Source organism: Bombus affinis, chromosome 12, assembly GCF_024516045.1.
Source record: "Bombus affinis isolate iyBomAffi1 chromosome 12, iyBomAffi1.2, whole genome shotgun sequence".
In the NCBI taxonomy this organism is placed as follows: domain Eukaryota; kingdom Metazoa; phylum Arthropoda; class Insecta; order Hymenoptera; family Apidae; genus Bombus; species Bombus affinis.
Genome location: NC_066355.1, coordinates 10,206,510 through 10,221,213, shown reverse-complemented (window position 1 = coordinate 10,221,213; position 14,704 = coordinate 10,206,510). Strand labels below are relative to the sequence as shown.

At 39.0% G+C, this 14,704-nt stretch overlaps 1 protein-coding gene across 5 annotated transcripts in view; it reads right to left on the bottom strand.

Annotated features, from left to right (window-relative positions):
- The window catches only part of LOC126922371 (putative polypeptide N-acetylgalactosaminyltransferase 9), a 294,734-nt gene that overhangs the window by 200,229 nt on the left and 79,801 nt on the right, over window positions 1–14,704 (bottom strand). The window contains exon 1 of one of the 5 annotated variants that reach the window (XM_050734910.1): window positions 2,424–2,724. The exons of the other annotated variants lie outside the window; for them this stretch is intronic. The gene's annotated coding sequence lies outside the window, so the exon portion shown is untranslated. Of the gene's footprint in view, window positions 1–2,423; window positions 2,725–14,704 lie in introns of those variants that run through there. 5 annotated transcript variants of the gene reach the window in all.

The window sequence follows — 14,704 nt, the reverse complement described above, 5'->3', positions numbered from 1 at the left end:
CGCGCCTCATCGGCTCGTCTATCGAATAATCGAACCGGATAGGCCGTTTATGGGCTCGCGTGGGCGTCGTTACGTCAACAGAACGACGATTGAAAACGGAGAAACATAGAATGACGAGCAAGCTCCCGTTTCAGGTACAGAGAGCGTGGTGTTTCAACTGAAATACCCATTCGATACTTTTCCACGCGCTTTCAGCGAATTTATCGCGTGCTTTTACATCACCAAACACCATGTGCGCACAGAGGAAGTCGGATGCCAACGGAGGAAGTCGAATGCCAGTGGAGGAACCTTCGAATTACAATTCTCCGTTCGCCTACGATCGCCAGCTGATTCTTTAATATCTGTACATGATCTGAATGAACGGAACGAGGAGAATTTTGTATCGGCGTTCGATATGGGAAGAATTTTGTTTGACTCGGTTCATCGTGGTGCGAGAGACCGCCTCTCGGGACTTATCCGATATATCGACATAATAATAAACAAGCCAAAGACTGAGGCCATGGTAACCTTTGATGATTCGGAAACTTCTAAACTGACCTAAACTAATTTAAGGTAAATTTGTTGCGATTTATCGATATAAGGAAATATAGGCTAGAAAAGAATAACGTTCGCTTAACTTAGAAATTACGTGTTTCAAAGTTGCGTTATTAGACAAGTAATTAATTAACCTGAAATGTAATACCAGAGCTCGATAAATCATCTAAATATAGAACTCGTTACGTCTGCTGATAATAACGTGTCGATTGGAAAGAAAAATGATAACAACGACAGGTAATTTTTCAGAAGATAAAGAACATTTCATGTGGTGATACTTGAAGCTAATTAATGGAAAAATGTTTGATTTATCTTTAAGTTCTATAAGTCACAAAGATATATTTGCTAGATGTTATTAATGAATTTATAGCATAAACGTATCGTCTGACTATTTTATCAGGAGACTGTTTACCGCTCGGCAACACAATTCTATATGATTTCGAACTCCAAACTACGTTCTAGTCTACGAACGACGAATCGTTCCACGACCGAGTTCATTCTCTTGGCAAAACAACTTTTTGCTTTGACAAGCGTTTATCGCTCGAACCAAAACATTCCCTTCGAGCTCTTCTCGAAATTTTTGAATTCTACACGACTACATGAGGCCGTTCTAAGGCGTCCCAGTTAATACGAATTTTAATACGTCGTTTTCTGTTGAAACCTGTTTAGACCGCAAGGAAAGTGACGGCTGTCACGATAACACTAAGAACTATATATAGCAAACTCACCAATTCGCTCATTTTTTTTTTCTTCTTTTATTTTTAATAATCGACAAAGCTCGCAGAAACTCGCAGTCAAACGACTTTATTCGGATAAACCGGATTCTCGTTCGTTAGGCCAAATGTTTCTATGTCGAAAAATGTTTAACCGTATCTTACACAGCCAGAAATATCATTGGCAAATAATCAGCTTGCTTTATATATATATATACGAAGAACAAGTTTGCATTAATTAGCAGGTGAATTTAATTAGGCAAAAGATAAAACGATGTTCGCTACGAGAATGTACGTTTAATCACGCATGAGAAAACATGATAAACGCGAGAATAGATCGTTAGCTGTGAAAGTTAGAAATAAAGAAATAGGAAGGGCGCTAGGCAATTGCTATGCTATTGTATTTTATTCCTTTAATTGTCTGTCGTTATTTTATTTTATTGTGATATCGAGCACGACAATATCGTTTGTTGGTTTTCCATTTGACACGGGAAAAATGGAACATCGATGAAAAACCATTAATCATTGCCGTCGATTAAACTCGCCATATCTTTATACGTTCGCGATTCGAGAATCGCTCGAGATTAGTAGATATACAGGAAGCGTGATAAGCGAGCGGAAAGATTGATTCAAATCGTGTGATCGAGTTGGTTGGCCCGTTAAAGTCAACGAAAGTTTCGCGTGGAAGATAAACCGTCATTATTTGAAACGTCAAACGCGAACTCTGCCAAGGAACGATTATTATTATTCGTTTTCTGTCTATTATCGGTTAAAATAACCGACATAAAAGAAAAACCAAGGATCGAGAAAGGATCGAAACCGGATCGATACAAGAAGAGTGTCGCGATTCGTGTTAAACGTCGATTTAATCGAGACACGAATGAACACACCTATCTACTTCGATATTCGGTCGAGTTGCAATAAATCTTCGCTTTCTAGATATACTATCACCGAGAATATAGCACAACAAGCTTAATAAATCTATAAAACTGGTCAGAAATGTCACGAAATCAACAGGTCGTATCCTAAAGCGATCAAAGTTCCGGTCTACGTGCGGAATTTTCGTACATCGAGATGATCAATCGGTGAAACTTGCTACGTATTTTACAAAACAACGTAAACTTTAACATTTAATCTCCACCCTAAACCAGTCGAAGGAACAGAAAAATGACTTACAAAGTCAGTGAACGATGGACACGACGACGATGATTCAAATCCTTCCGAGCGAGGCACCCACGCGCAGCTCCAGGATAACTGTTTCTCTTACGCGATATTTCCAAGTGCGGGCGTCCGAATCACTCATAGAACACGCGGTTTCACCGAAAATCGGTGCACGAAATTCGATTTTCGTTAGCCGGGACAAGTCACGGAGCCAGATTTACGCTTTCACAGACCAACGCTATCCACGAAGCAACCGGCATACCTGGCGACGACCAGGCGTTAACTGAAAGCGTATGGAGGCCGAAGAACGCCGACCACTACACCTGTGTGCCACGGGGAATCGTAGTAGGAGAGGGCAAAGAGAAGGAGAAGAAGTTTCGTCGAAGAAGGAGACGCCCGCAATGGCCTTTACGCGGCGGATATGTTTATCGTGATAAACGGGACGCGAACAGCTGCTCGGAATCCATTACGAGCAATCGCGAGGAAGAATTTCGACTTGTTCGACGATTTGTCGTTTCCAGAGAAGGGATTAAGGTTCGAAGAGGGGAATCGAGTTTAGCTGGAAAAACGAATTTGTTTTGGTGACTGAGGGAGAAACGGGGTAGAAGCCGAGGACCGAGGGATACGCGGATTTTACGGACGGCTAACTTTGAAGTATTGGATTTGAGTAATTTATGAATTAATTAACGGAATATTTGTAATAAATTCATGAAAATTTAGGAGAAATTGAGAAGCCGGGATTTTTTATTGTATTTCTTGGAGAAGTAACGTGACAGGAGGAGGAACGTAAAAAATTACTAATTCGGTAAGTTGCTGGCGAATTGAAAAGTTCGAGGTAGAAGAAAGAAACGTTTTCGGGTAAAAAACGCAAGTTTCGCTGCGAAGTTTTGTCTGGGACACAGAATCATTTGAATGTGTAATGTGTTTTATGAATTATTAATGCAAGATGAATGCTTCCTGTGAATGCCATTTCACGTTGGAGAATACGATCAATTGTATTCTGTTTTTATGCAAGTTTGTAAATTAAGAAATAACCCTGACCTTTCTTTTCTCGTTCTAACAAAATACTTAAATGTACTATATACTATTTTCTTGTAAATTTTTACTCGAATAAAACTCACTGTCATTTTATTCACGATTCTATCATTAAACTTATCCACTTATCTGTTTATTAAAATATACCTTTGGTCGATTCAAAAAAAGAAATTTCAAGAAAGAGAATAAAAATAAAATCTCGTTTTTCATGCAATCCCCGAAAAATAGCTAAGCGAGAGAGAAACCGGCGAAACTTGTTATGAAAATAATATGGAAAGTATCGGCGTAGCTTGAACAAAATATGCAAACCAGTTCTCGCGGGAAAAATGCAACACTCTCGAATGACCTTTGATCGAAAGTCGAAGACCTTGTCGACGATCGATTCGGCCGTCAATCTTTCCAATAATAGAAAGGAAGGAATCTTCCTGTGCATTCCCTACGCTTTCTTGGAATTAAACCGTAAACCTTAGCGGGCTCCACCTGTTGAAGGAAGAGCCTGCAGGTAATTTATCTTAGAACGAACCGGTCTCCAAGTAACTTCCTTCCTACGACAAACTTTGATGAAGAAGAAAGAAACGAGGAGACGTTTCTTTCGAAAGAGCAAGAAAGATATAATAGAGACTCGCCTGGTGATGTAGATCTCCGAGTAAACAAATGGAACTGCAATTGTTCAAGTTTTTACAAGCGACTTGCCTCGAGAACTGAAACTTCGTTCTTTGATCGTTTGGGAACTGTTCTATAGTAATTGAATGTAATTAATTTTAATATTCTTGCAGGGTTTTGTTTGTTCGAGGACGTAATTCTTCTTAGATTAGAATTAATTATAGATGATATACGTAAGTACTTTGACTTCTTTATGATGTATATAGTTAGGTGACATTGATGAACAGGTGTATACCAGCGCACATCTATAAATTTCTCAACATGCTCTTGTGATCTCGTCTCATGATGGAATTTAACTTTCGACGTCAATTTTTTTAGTTAACATACATGCTCCTTTTACTTGAAAGTTCATTGAGTCGTATTTTCATCGTTGCTACTATCTTCTAATCGCGCTTATAAAACTGACATAGCTATTTGTCATAACAGCGTCTTCGGAAGTTTCAAGACCATTTAAAAGATCATTCGACTCTATAAAACAGACAGTCAAGATATCTTAATTAATCTATTAAAAACCGGGATTAAAGACTGCTGGTTGATACTAACGGTAATAAATTGTAAAGCGGGGCCCAAGACAAAGAGAAACAAGTATCGAACCGCAAGTTTCGTTTAATTGAAAAATGAATTGACCATGGAACAGACGAAAAATAGAAATAAGATACATCAAAGCCCGGAGCGTAAGTTGGAAAACGCGAAAACCAGCGAACCAGCGATACAGAAAAATTGCAACGAGTCGAATGGTGGATAGCTATGCGCGTTTGCATGCCGCACGTACAAAACGATTCCCTGTTTCATTACCGTGGACTGTGGTATTGTATTGGCGTCCGAACAAATTGCTTCCTTCCATGCAGTTTTCGGGCTGCGGATGTCATAAATACACCAGGTCCACCTATAGGGAATTCGTCGGCTAGAATTCATTGGTTACAACATCCGCTAGGAATCGTAAGTCATCGGGATTCGCGCCGCAAGTATCGAAATAGGATTTATCCGTTCCCTTCAAATTAATAAATACGGAAATTTATCTATTCGCTTCTCGTATCGTAGCAACAACGGGATGCGTACGACACGTGAGAAGCGAACTAATCCACGTGATACTTTATTGTAAGGTGTTGCAAAGTTGTACAAATTTTAAGTATATATATGATATGTTTCAACTGAAAGAAGGAAAAAAATAAAACTGGAATTGTTACTGTAATTTAAATATCTTTAACCGACTATCCGTATCTATACGAAAGCACTAGGCTTCTTAAATTCCTATCTGTCTTCGCAGAATCGCTTTAATTCCCATAAAAATTGCTATTAAGATCAAAGTGACTTTGATTTCTGTGACTCCATTCGATATTTCGTATTATTTGCTTAAAAGTCATAACATTTATCTGTGAGATATCTTACGGTGGAAGAATTAGGTGAAATATCGATGGATATTAACCGAAGAAAAATCGCGCAAGTTGCAATCGATCTTTTACGATTTAAGCTTCTCTGGAGGAGCAAGTCGTTGAAGAAGTCTTGCTGCAGATTAAAGTCTCTCGAATCGGCCGAGCGAGACGAAGATCATCGATGCTCCACAAGTACATCCTTAATTCTGATTAAACGTAATCTTCGATGGAAAAGTAGCGCGCTTCCTATCGTTCGGTCTGCAAGTAACCGGTGTGGGTGGAAAAGTTTCCCGGAGTCGTTCCGTTGGAACTCGCGTCCAACGATTTCGAGACACGAATCGACTGGACATCCGGGCTGGAACTCTCTCTCTCTGTTTGCCAATTTTCAAGGGAGTTCGCGTGCAATTGTAGAAAAGTTTCGTACGTCTGATTCACGAGCGAAAATGGAAGGTGGAGAAACTTCACGAAATTCCTATTATCACAGTGTGAACTGTTATTAATTGTTGAAAGGGCTGAAAGTTATAGCGATGTACCGAGGATTAAGAGCGAAATCGATAACTGACAAGTCGGAATATTTCTATGTCAAACGAATAGGAGCGAAGAACTCTGACATTGCACGAATACTACGCGAACCACGTAATGGATCGCCAATGAAGCTAAATTACAGAAACGCTTAGCAAACGCTTAGAAAAACGTGCGAATAAATTAATGATATTTCGAAAAACAATTACCAGAGAGGAACTATTAACCAAACAACGCATCGATGATTAACGACTATCTATTAACAGGCTGTTCGTTCGACGATATGAACTTTGTTTCACAATACCACATCCCGAACAATAAATATACAGGAGGATTGCCATTATTGGCGCTAACGAGACGTCTAACAGGATTTCAAAGAAACAACGTCGCATTCCGCAACCGGCATTACCTTCGCATTAATAATTGATTAACCACAGGCAAAGCGATTATTTCATAACATCAAGCAGTGACATCATTTATCGATCTCTGCTAATAAATAAATTCCAATGATTCCTTCGTTCCGTAAGACGATTCACAGACGGTTGGGCAAAACTTTTAATTGTCCGTCGCAATAGATAATAGAATTTGGCGATTGTAAAACTACCTTGAATTTGGATTATCAAATATCAAAGTCAAAAGGTGTGCAAAAAGGTGATATATGTACGTGTTCGATTATTCAGAGATGAAAACTTTCCTTTATGAGCTACGTTACTGCGAATATTTTCAGCAATGTAAGAACGGCTAAAGTGTAATTACAAATTCTTATAAAAGACGTTTCTCATAAAACTTCATTGCCTTTAATTGTGCAAAGAACAGCCAACAAAAAGATTACAAGTAGATCTTATGTTTCCAAAACAGAGAACAATTTTTACTTTATCGTACATTCGAGTTTGAACTTTTCTTTCTTTTCTCGACGCGTCAATCTGGCGCTATTTTCAACGCGCTTTATTAAAAAACGCAGAAAACACTATCACCAATCGGAAATCACGCGGATCGCTGTACATTTTCTCCACGGCAAATGAGAAATTCCCGTTTGAGCAGGCGAATTTCATAATTAATTTCGCTCCTCATGTCCGGACCACCAATCTCCTCGAGTCTTCCCTTTGGGTAATTAATAAATCATTAAAGAGCAGTGAAGAACCCTTTGTAGATTCGCCCCGAAAAAAACTGCTCTTTTTTCCAAAAAAACAAAGAAAAAAACAAGAACGAGAGAGAGAGAAGCCCCTCGTCTTGCCCCCTTTTGTTTCGCAGCACTTTACAACGCGGTGTTTATTTAATCGTCGTTTGAGATTCCGACTTTCTTTCCTACGCCCCGCTGAACTTTACACAATTACCAGGACGGGTCTTCTTCCTCGCTTGGATTCTCGAGATTCTTAAAACAATACGACGACGATAGTTAACGTATTTAGCGGAAAAATTACAGAGGGTGTGAATTCCATGGATGATAAAAACGTAAAAACGATGGTAGCGCCAAGAAGAATCGTCGAGAGAAGCGTCAACTCCTTTACTTTCCCTCTGAAATATCTAAATCGCGAAGAATTTCGTGACGCAATTTAATAGACCAACAATGGTAACATCTTTCAGTTGAAAGTAAGCGAAAATAGCGGAAAGTAACCGGAGTGTCGAAAATCCTGGAAAGCAAATTTTGGAAAATGCTTTTCACGATCGACGTCTCGGAAAATCAGTATCGCGGCCCGTCAAAATTGTTTAAATAAATGATCGCGACTAGTCGTCGGGAACACCGTGGACACGAATATCGGATTCGTCACGGGACGTTGGCCTATCGATATCGCGTGTCGATACGTGTATCATGAAAATATCGAAAGTATCGACGAGGGGCCACGGTGGATGTCAACGAGCAAAGTAAAGGAAGCCAAGCGTCATCTTCCAAGATTTATGACTCCTCCATCCCCCATCCTCCCCTTCAACCCCTGTACACATCGGAATAGATGGTTTTACCTGCACTAACTTTACGACCAAGTAACAGAGCCTCTTAAATCACTGTCATAATTGAGGAGGCTGCAAGAACAATAGAAGACAGATGGCTGAGAATAAGCGTTCGTTTAGGGAACAAAAGACGAGACTGCACCGGAGATGAAGCCCCAAGGAATCTTATGAAGGTATTAGGGGGGCTAAGATCAGACTTCGATTCGATCTTTTCTCTCGTCTGATTTCTTCCTGACAATATTTGATCGATAATCACAGCTTGATAAATCACACGCGTAAAAGGTGCTACTTAATTTTACTCGATTTGACAAAGCGAATTTACGCGATTACTTGTTTGTTCCTCAAGAAAAGAAAAAGAGGAAAGATATCTCGATACGTAGAGGAAAATCAATTCGTGAAATTTATTGTCACAGCTATTCGTACTCGTAATATAGAGTGTAATAATCAGTTTAATAGCACGGTGTTCGAATGTTAAATCCAGTCAGTGAAGATGAATGATTATCCTTGCAACTGATAGAGAAAGAATTCATGGACGAGCCAGGTAGTTTAATTGATCATTTGATAGCGATCAGATTGATTGATTGCTTTCTCTCTTTATGGAAGAAGAGCAGTGCAAACGTCGCCAAAGGTAGGATAAATTGATTGCTTGTGATTTTTATTCATTTGAAAGACTCGAAGGAACTGAGTATAAAAGCGAAAGATTGATGATGCTTACCTTCATCGACGTTCGAGTTATAATATAAAGGTACAATGGTGTCAATTCTTTACTCTATAGCGAAAGTAACCTATTCTGCCGTGTTTTAAAATCAAATGAAAATAGTACAGCTTTTCTAAAAAAAAAAGAAGAAGCATCTCGCAATTTCCGCGTTGGCTGAACAGACACGGCTATCAGCTTGACTATTATCAAAGACCCTGACAAGCCCTTCGAAAGGAGAATCGTCTTCGAAAATTGAGTTCACCGTTCTTAAGTTCGAACTGCACACGTGTTTACGATAACAATCGTTTTTCCCTTTAGACCGCGTGAAAAATGCAGCATTGTAAAATGTATTTTTCTTACCGATGCGTTTGTTCCTGTATTTTTCATGAAACGTCACTACCTCTATAAAATTTCTCTGCATGGAAGCGTTTCTAAACATCCTACATTTCTACATAAGAAAATATTTCAATAAAATTTTCATAAAATAGAACGCGACTCTTTCAACGAAATCTTTGAAACGTCGTACGAAATTAAAAATTCACAACATCGCGCAATCACTAGCTCGAACGTATCTGGAAAAGATAAAGAAGTTATTCTGCAATTATGTTCAATAACACGGAAGAATCCACTTTCTTTCGATCGAAGGAAGAAATACAGTGTTGTTAGGCAGCTTGCGACAAATGCAACGATCATAGTCATCTATTCGCATCAGTCGCTCCCGCCGAGTAAATTTGCCAGATAGGGAACAGGGCATCCGAATTTCATTTTTCTTCTTTCCTTCTTGGCGAAGCTCTTTCGTCCGATGTTATCCTGGAAGCAGCGATCGAACGAGCCCTGGCTCTTACATCACTTTTATGTCCGTCATATTTCATGCTGGCCAAACGTTCCGACGAATGATGCATTATTTAGAACGCAATTCGGGGAGAGCCAAGCCGGGACCTCGTGGAACAAATGCGCGCGAAATGGGCCAAGAGCATCCGGCAGAATGTCGTTCCTCTTCCGGGCGATCGATCGACCTACAAGCTTAATTTCGCTACGAGTCCTCTCGCTCGAGAGACGACTCAAACTTCAAAACTCTCTACGAGATAGATCTCCGAGTGCCTCTCTAAAATTTTACGACGAACAATTCGTTTTTTCGATGGACGAATCGCGGTAAAACGTTAAACATAGGTTTTTACAATTTTTTAACGCACGACTTTACGTATATTCTGCTAAGAAATTTGTCTTAAATTTTAGCGGATCGTGTCAACAAAACTGTAGAAAAAAATACGTTCCACTAATTGTAACTGGGAATTATTTTTTATAATACTACAAATTAATTATAAATCGTTATATTTCCTAACCTTCAATTTTTCCTGCTGACTATCTTCCTCGCCAGAGGAAAAACCAAATTGAACGCTAATCCGACAAAATATCAGGGGCATCGCCCACGAATATTTCGAATTATCACGGATACCCATTCTTTTTTGTTTCATTTCGTCTCGCCTCGAATAACTAACAATTCAGTTCTTGCTTTTTTAATCTACGTGTCAGCCACGAGCTTCGTATCGCTACAGTAGAGTAGAAGAGAGATAGAAACGGAAGAAGAAAATGTGGAAAACGTATGAATATCGCGCGCAGTGTGAGGTGCATTATTTAGATGCAATTTTTTTCGGAATCACCGACACGCGAATGAATGGGCACCGGGCAAACCGAAGTGAGAAGATTAATGCTTCGATCTGACAGCCAAGCACGAACTTTCAATCTGCAATCCGCGTTTCCTTTCACGTCCCCGCGTTTTACGTAGCAAATAATGTGAGCGACGCGGACAAACCGCGACGAGTTCATTGCAAAACTGTTCCTGGGCACCTACGGTTATCTACGGTTCACGCGCTGCTGCATAGAGCTATGGGGTTTTCTCTGCATGACAGGTGTGAAAAGAACGTGAGAAATTCTATTCGCAAAGGAGAACTTCGATTGTCAGTTGGGTTCGCGTCTGCAACTATTTAGTTTTAATGTATGGAAAAGGAACTTTATCGCTATTTCTAGCAGTCAAAAATTTCTATGTATTATTTAGCTTTGTATTATTAAATCGTCGGGATCGATTCCTCGAACAGCGTCTAAAGAATAAATCGTAATTTTGGATCTTTTAATCATTCAATTTTTCGATCTTCCAACTTCCGAATTTTTAATTATCATCCTCTTCGACTCTTCAATTTAAATAACGTATCAATTCTTTAAATACCCTACTTGCTCGTAGCTTAAAGAGAATCACCTCAAGCGATCCCCAAAACCGCTTAATGCAAAATAGACGAATTACTCTTGTAAATGTCTAATTTTACATATATCTTCCCTTATGTCATCAAGATTTTAAAGCTTCAATCCTTAACCCTTGAATTTAAGTATCCTCGTCCCTCGAACCTCTAAAATCTTAATCATTTGGATGGTCTACTTGCCAAAAACCACTCTATCTCTACCGTGTAATTTTAAATTGACAAACTACCCCGCGCACAGCTACTCCGTTTTCAACTGACACGAATATCAGAGACTAGCTCGACACAGCGTCCCCAATACCTTAATTGCGTCCCTCGACATTACTTGGGCTTTCTTCGTGCCTTATGCGTACACGGCCCTCCGAATTAGACGCTCCACCTCCAAGCCCATTAGTGTCGCTGGTTTAATTAACTGCCACGATAAATTGCCGTTCGACCATTCAGTTCGATAAATCCACTTACCGAGAACTTTACTTTCCATTCGACGCGTCTATCGTAGCAGGGAAACACCGATAGTCGTTATGAATAAAGTACAATGTAGCGGCGGTGACGTGTAACGCTGGCCGAGCCAACAGCTTTCATTTCGCAACGAGACGTGACGCAGGTGATTTAATGTCGCGCAATTGCGCGAAAATACCCAAGGTTAATAATTAGCGCGAATTAATTTATCGGTTCCTATTAATTAACCAGCCAGTCGACGAATACGCCGCGCCAACTGGCTGCTTATTGGAAACTAATTGATACGCCTTTTCAATCGGTCAACGGATATATTATCGTGTTCGAGGTTTCTGGGCTTCATGGGGTAATGGCAAAAGAATAGAAACATCGCGTCTCATTTAACTGGAATTTTAGGAAATTTGAGAGTAAGTAGCGGAAATTTATCTCATTAAGTTAAAAAGGGAAGAATGATTCAGCGAAATAAGTAAAAATGGAGGTTTCGGTTAGCTGTGGGAAGCAAACGACGAAGAGGTTCGTTGAAAATTTATTTTATAAATTTATTACAAAAAAGGAATATCCAAAGAAATATGGACATATAAGGCCCATTGTGTAGTCGTATGCTTCGTTAATCCTCTGAGCCCATAAAGACGCATAAAATGTAAATAACTAATATGATTAATTAAGAGAAATTAACGATCCTTAGTTTGGCCTGTAAAAGATTTTTGAAAATTATGAATAGGAAAAGATAGCCGAGTTGTGCGAATACGGTACAAGTTCATTAACGAGTAATTCCATACGATAACGCTATGGTTAGATAAAGATCGAGAGAGGCAGAGAATGGAACTACCTTTTCCCATAAAAGCGAAAGCACGTTGTTTCTGCTTCCTCTTTAAGCCATTTCTTGCTACCTCTGTGAAATTTTTTGCGATTAAAATTATATTACGAGCTATATTTTCCAATCTAGTATTAGAGTATATCTATATTTTAAAAGGTAGCTAACGCTCGTGGCAAGAATTATATGCCGTAACATCGATCTCGTATTTAAATCGTCATAATCGAAATAATAAATTTATAAATTTTGAAATCTCTAGACTCTTAGAGTTTTGAGTCCATGAAATGTATAACCGTGATAAATATCCTTTATTCTATTTGGAGATTATAGCAAATCGGAAACGATTCGTAAGAGCCGAGAAGGGAACTCTCTTCGTTAAAAGAAGCACCTATTCCCACGTGAACCCAATGAATAAGATGTCACGTGCAATCTAACGACTACACAGTGAAGGAAAACTAAGAACCGGCGAGTGATAAAGGACATGGAACTCATCAGTCATGTCGCATCACACTTATGGCTATCAGGGGCGCTCCTGTTCTCTTTCATAATGCTGATAATATTTCAGAGACGAGACCGGAAGATATTGCAAGAATCGTCGAACACGATTGTCCGAATATCTGGCGACGAATTGCTCCAGGAATTAACCAAAGATCATAAATTTTCCGTCTCGTGTTATTTACGTGATTCCGTAACAAACTATGAATCCTAAGATACAATAAACTATAGAAATATATTACGCAACGAAGCGTAAAGTTTTCTTATATTATACCGGCAAAAATATCCCAAACAATTTAATCTGTAACAAGATTTTAAAGTTTTCTTCCATGGATTGGAAAAAATTAAGTAACCATTTATAAACACGAGAGAATTGAACAGATAGTGTATACTACAAACAGAGTGACATTGCTAAAAATTAGTTAAATATATCTATTTGTACAAGAACCACGGATTAGTACAATTCACTGTAATTGAAAATTTGCCCGCAGCTTAAACGTACAGTTCCATGAAAGGCGATGAATACCGCGGAAATTTCGAACCAGACTGTACAACTTACCTAATATACTCAACACCATATTAAAAAAAACGTAAACCATATGATAGGTTAACAAAGGCACGTTCAACGAGAAGAGCGGGTAATCAGGAAAAATTAACGATGTTTAATCGGCCACGACCGGGGAATACAAATCGTCAATTTCTTAGCGAGCAGGCTGGCGTGTCTTCTATAACGACAAATAATGGTTCGCGATCGATCATGTCTGGTCTGGGTTTTACAGACCTTTTAAGCGCGCACGTACCGCTGGCAGACGATACGAGGAGAAGTCTAATGAACTCGACGACGCGAGCGCTCTATCACTCTTTCCCAACCCATTGCTGGTCCTTTTTTCTTGCCACGCGAGCCCGCTACAAAAATCCTCGTCATCATGCAGATTTATGCCCGTGAAACGAAACTTTTTCGCACGTAGAACCAGAGCCAAACTTCTTAACCGATGGTAAAAACGTTATTAAATGACCGGCCGATTTTTCCGACGTTTTTTATCTCCAGCTTACAACTACTTTCACCCTCGCGTTCTCTTTTTTATTGCAATGAAAACCTTCTTATTGCTACACACTGCGATCGTTCCTTTTTTTTTATTTTTTATTTTTTTTTTTATTTTTTTCTTTTTTTTTCGATGAAATATGGGAAACGAAGTAAATCCGAAAGTATTATCGTTCTATGGATGATTTATCGAAGTGAGAAGGCATAGGAATTTCCTACGCCGGAATAAACTTACGATGACAGCTTTCGTTTTTATCCTTCTGCGATAAGGGAGAGTGGAAATGACCCATTTTATTTTTATAAGATGTAAAACACCGTAGAATGATTTATGACGGATAAGACACTGTATGAATGTTACACGATGGATTACGTTCCCCTTTTACTTTGCTTTTTAGTCGGATACACGCGAAACGACATGCTTTATTTTATTTACAATTATTATTAATTTATGAAAAATATTCAAATATGAACAATCTCCTCATCTTCTAATTTTCTTTTCTCTCTCATTTTTTTTTAAAAACAATGTAATAAGAGATGGTTATTCTGTGAAAATTATACGAGATACATAGAGAGATATAGACCCTCTTGCGAATATTTTACGGTGGACGAACTTGCGACTCTGATTTCCTCTTTCGCTTTAATAAAGTACGATGGAAACGATTTGTTTTACTTTTGTAAGAGTTATGCGAGGTGTAAAGAATTATAAGTTGGTTTATGATAGACGAAATCCATCTTGTGCGAAGGGAACAGGCTTTCGAGAGATCATTAATATTCATGCCAGCTGGATGAAGTATCTGTGTCGTGCTTTTTTCCCCTTGCACTCGACGCGTTATTTTTCCATAAAGGGATTACGCGAACGAATACTATTTACAGGCTTCTCGATTGCCGCCACACGGTAGAAAAGAGAAGGAGAGCAACGTGATTTCCAACTCTCGCGTTTGATGAACGAGACATTCTGAATTTTGGATTTAACAGTGATTTTTATGCAGATTGGACCGAA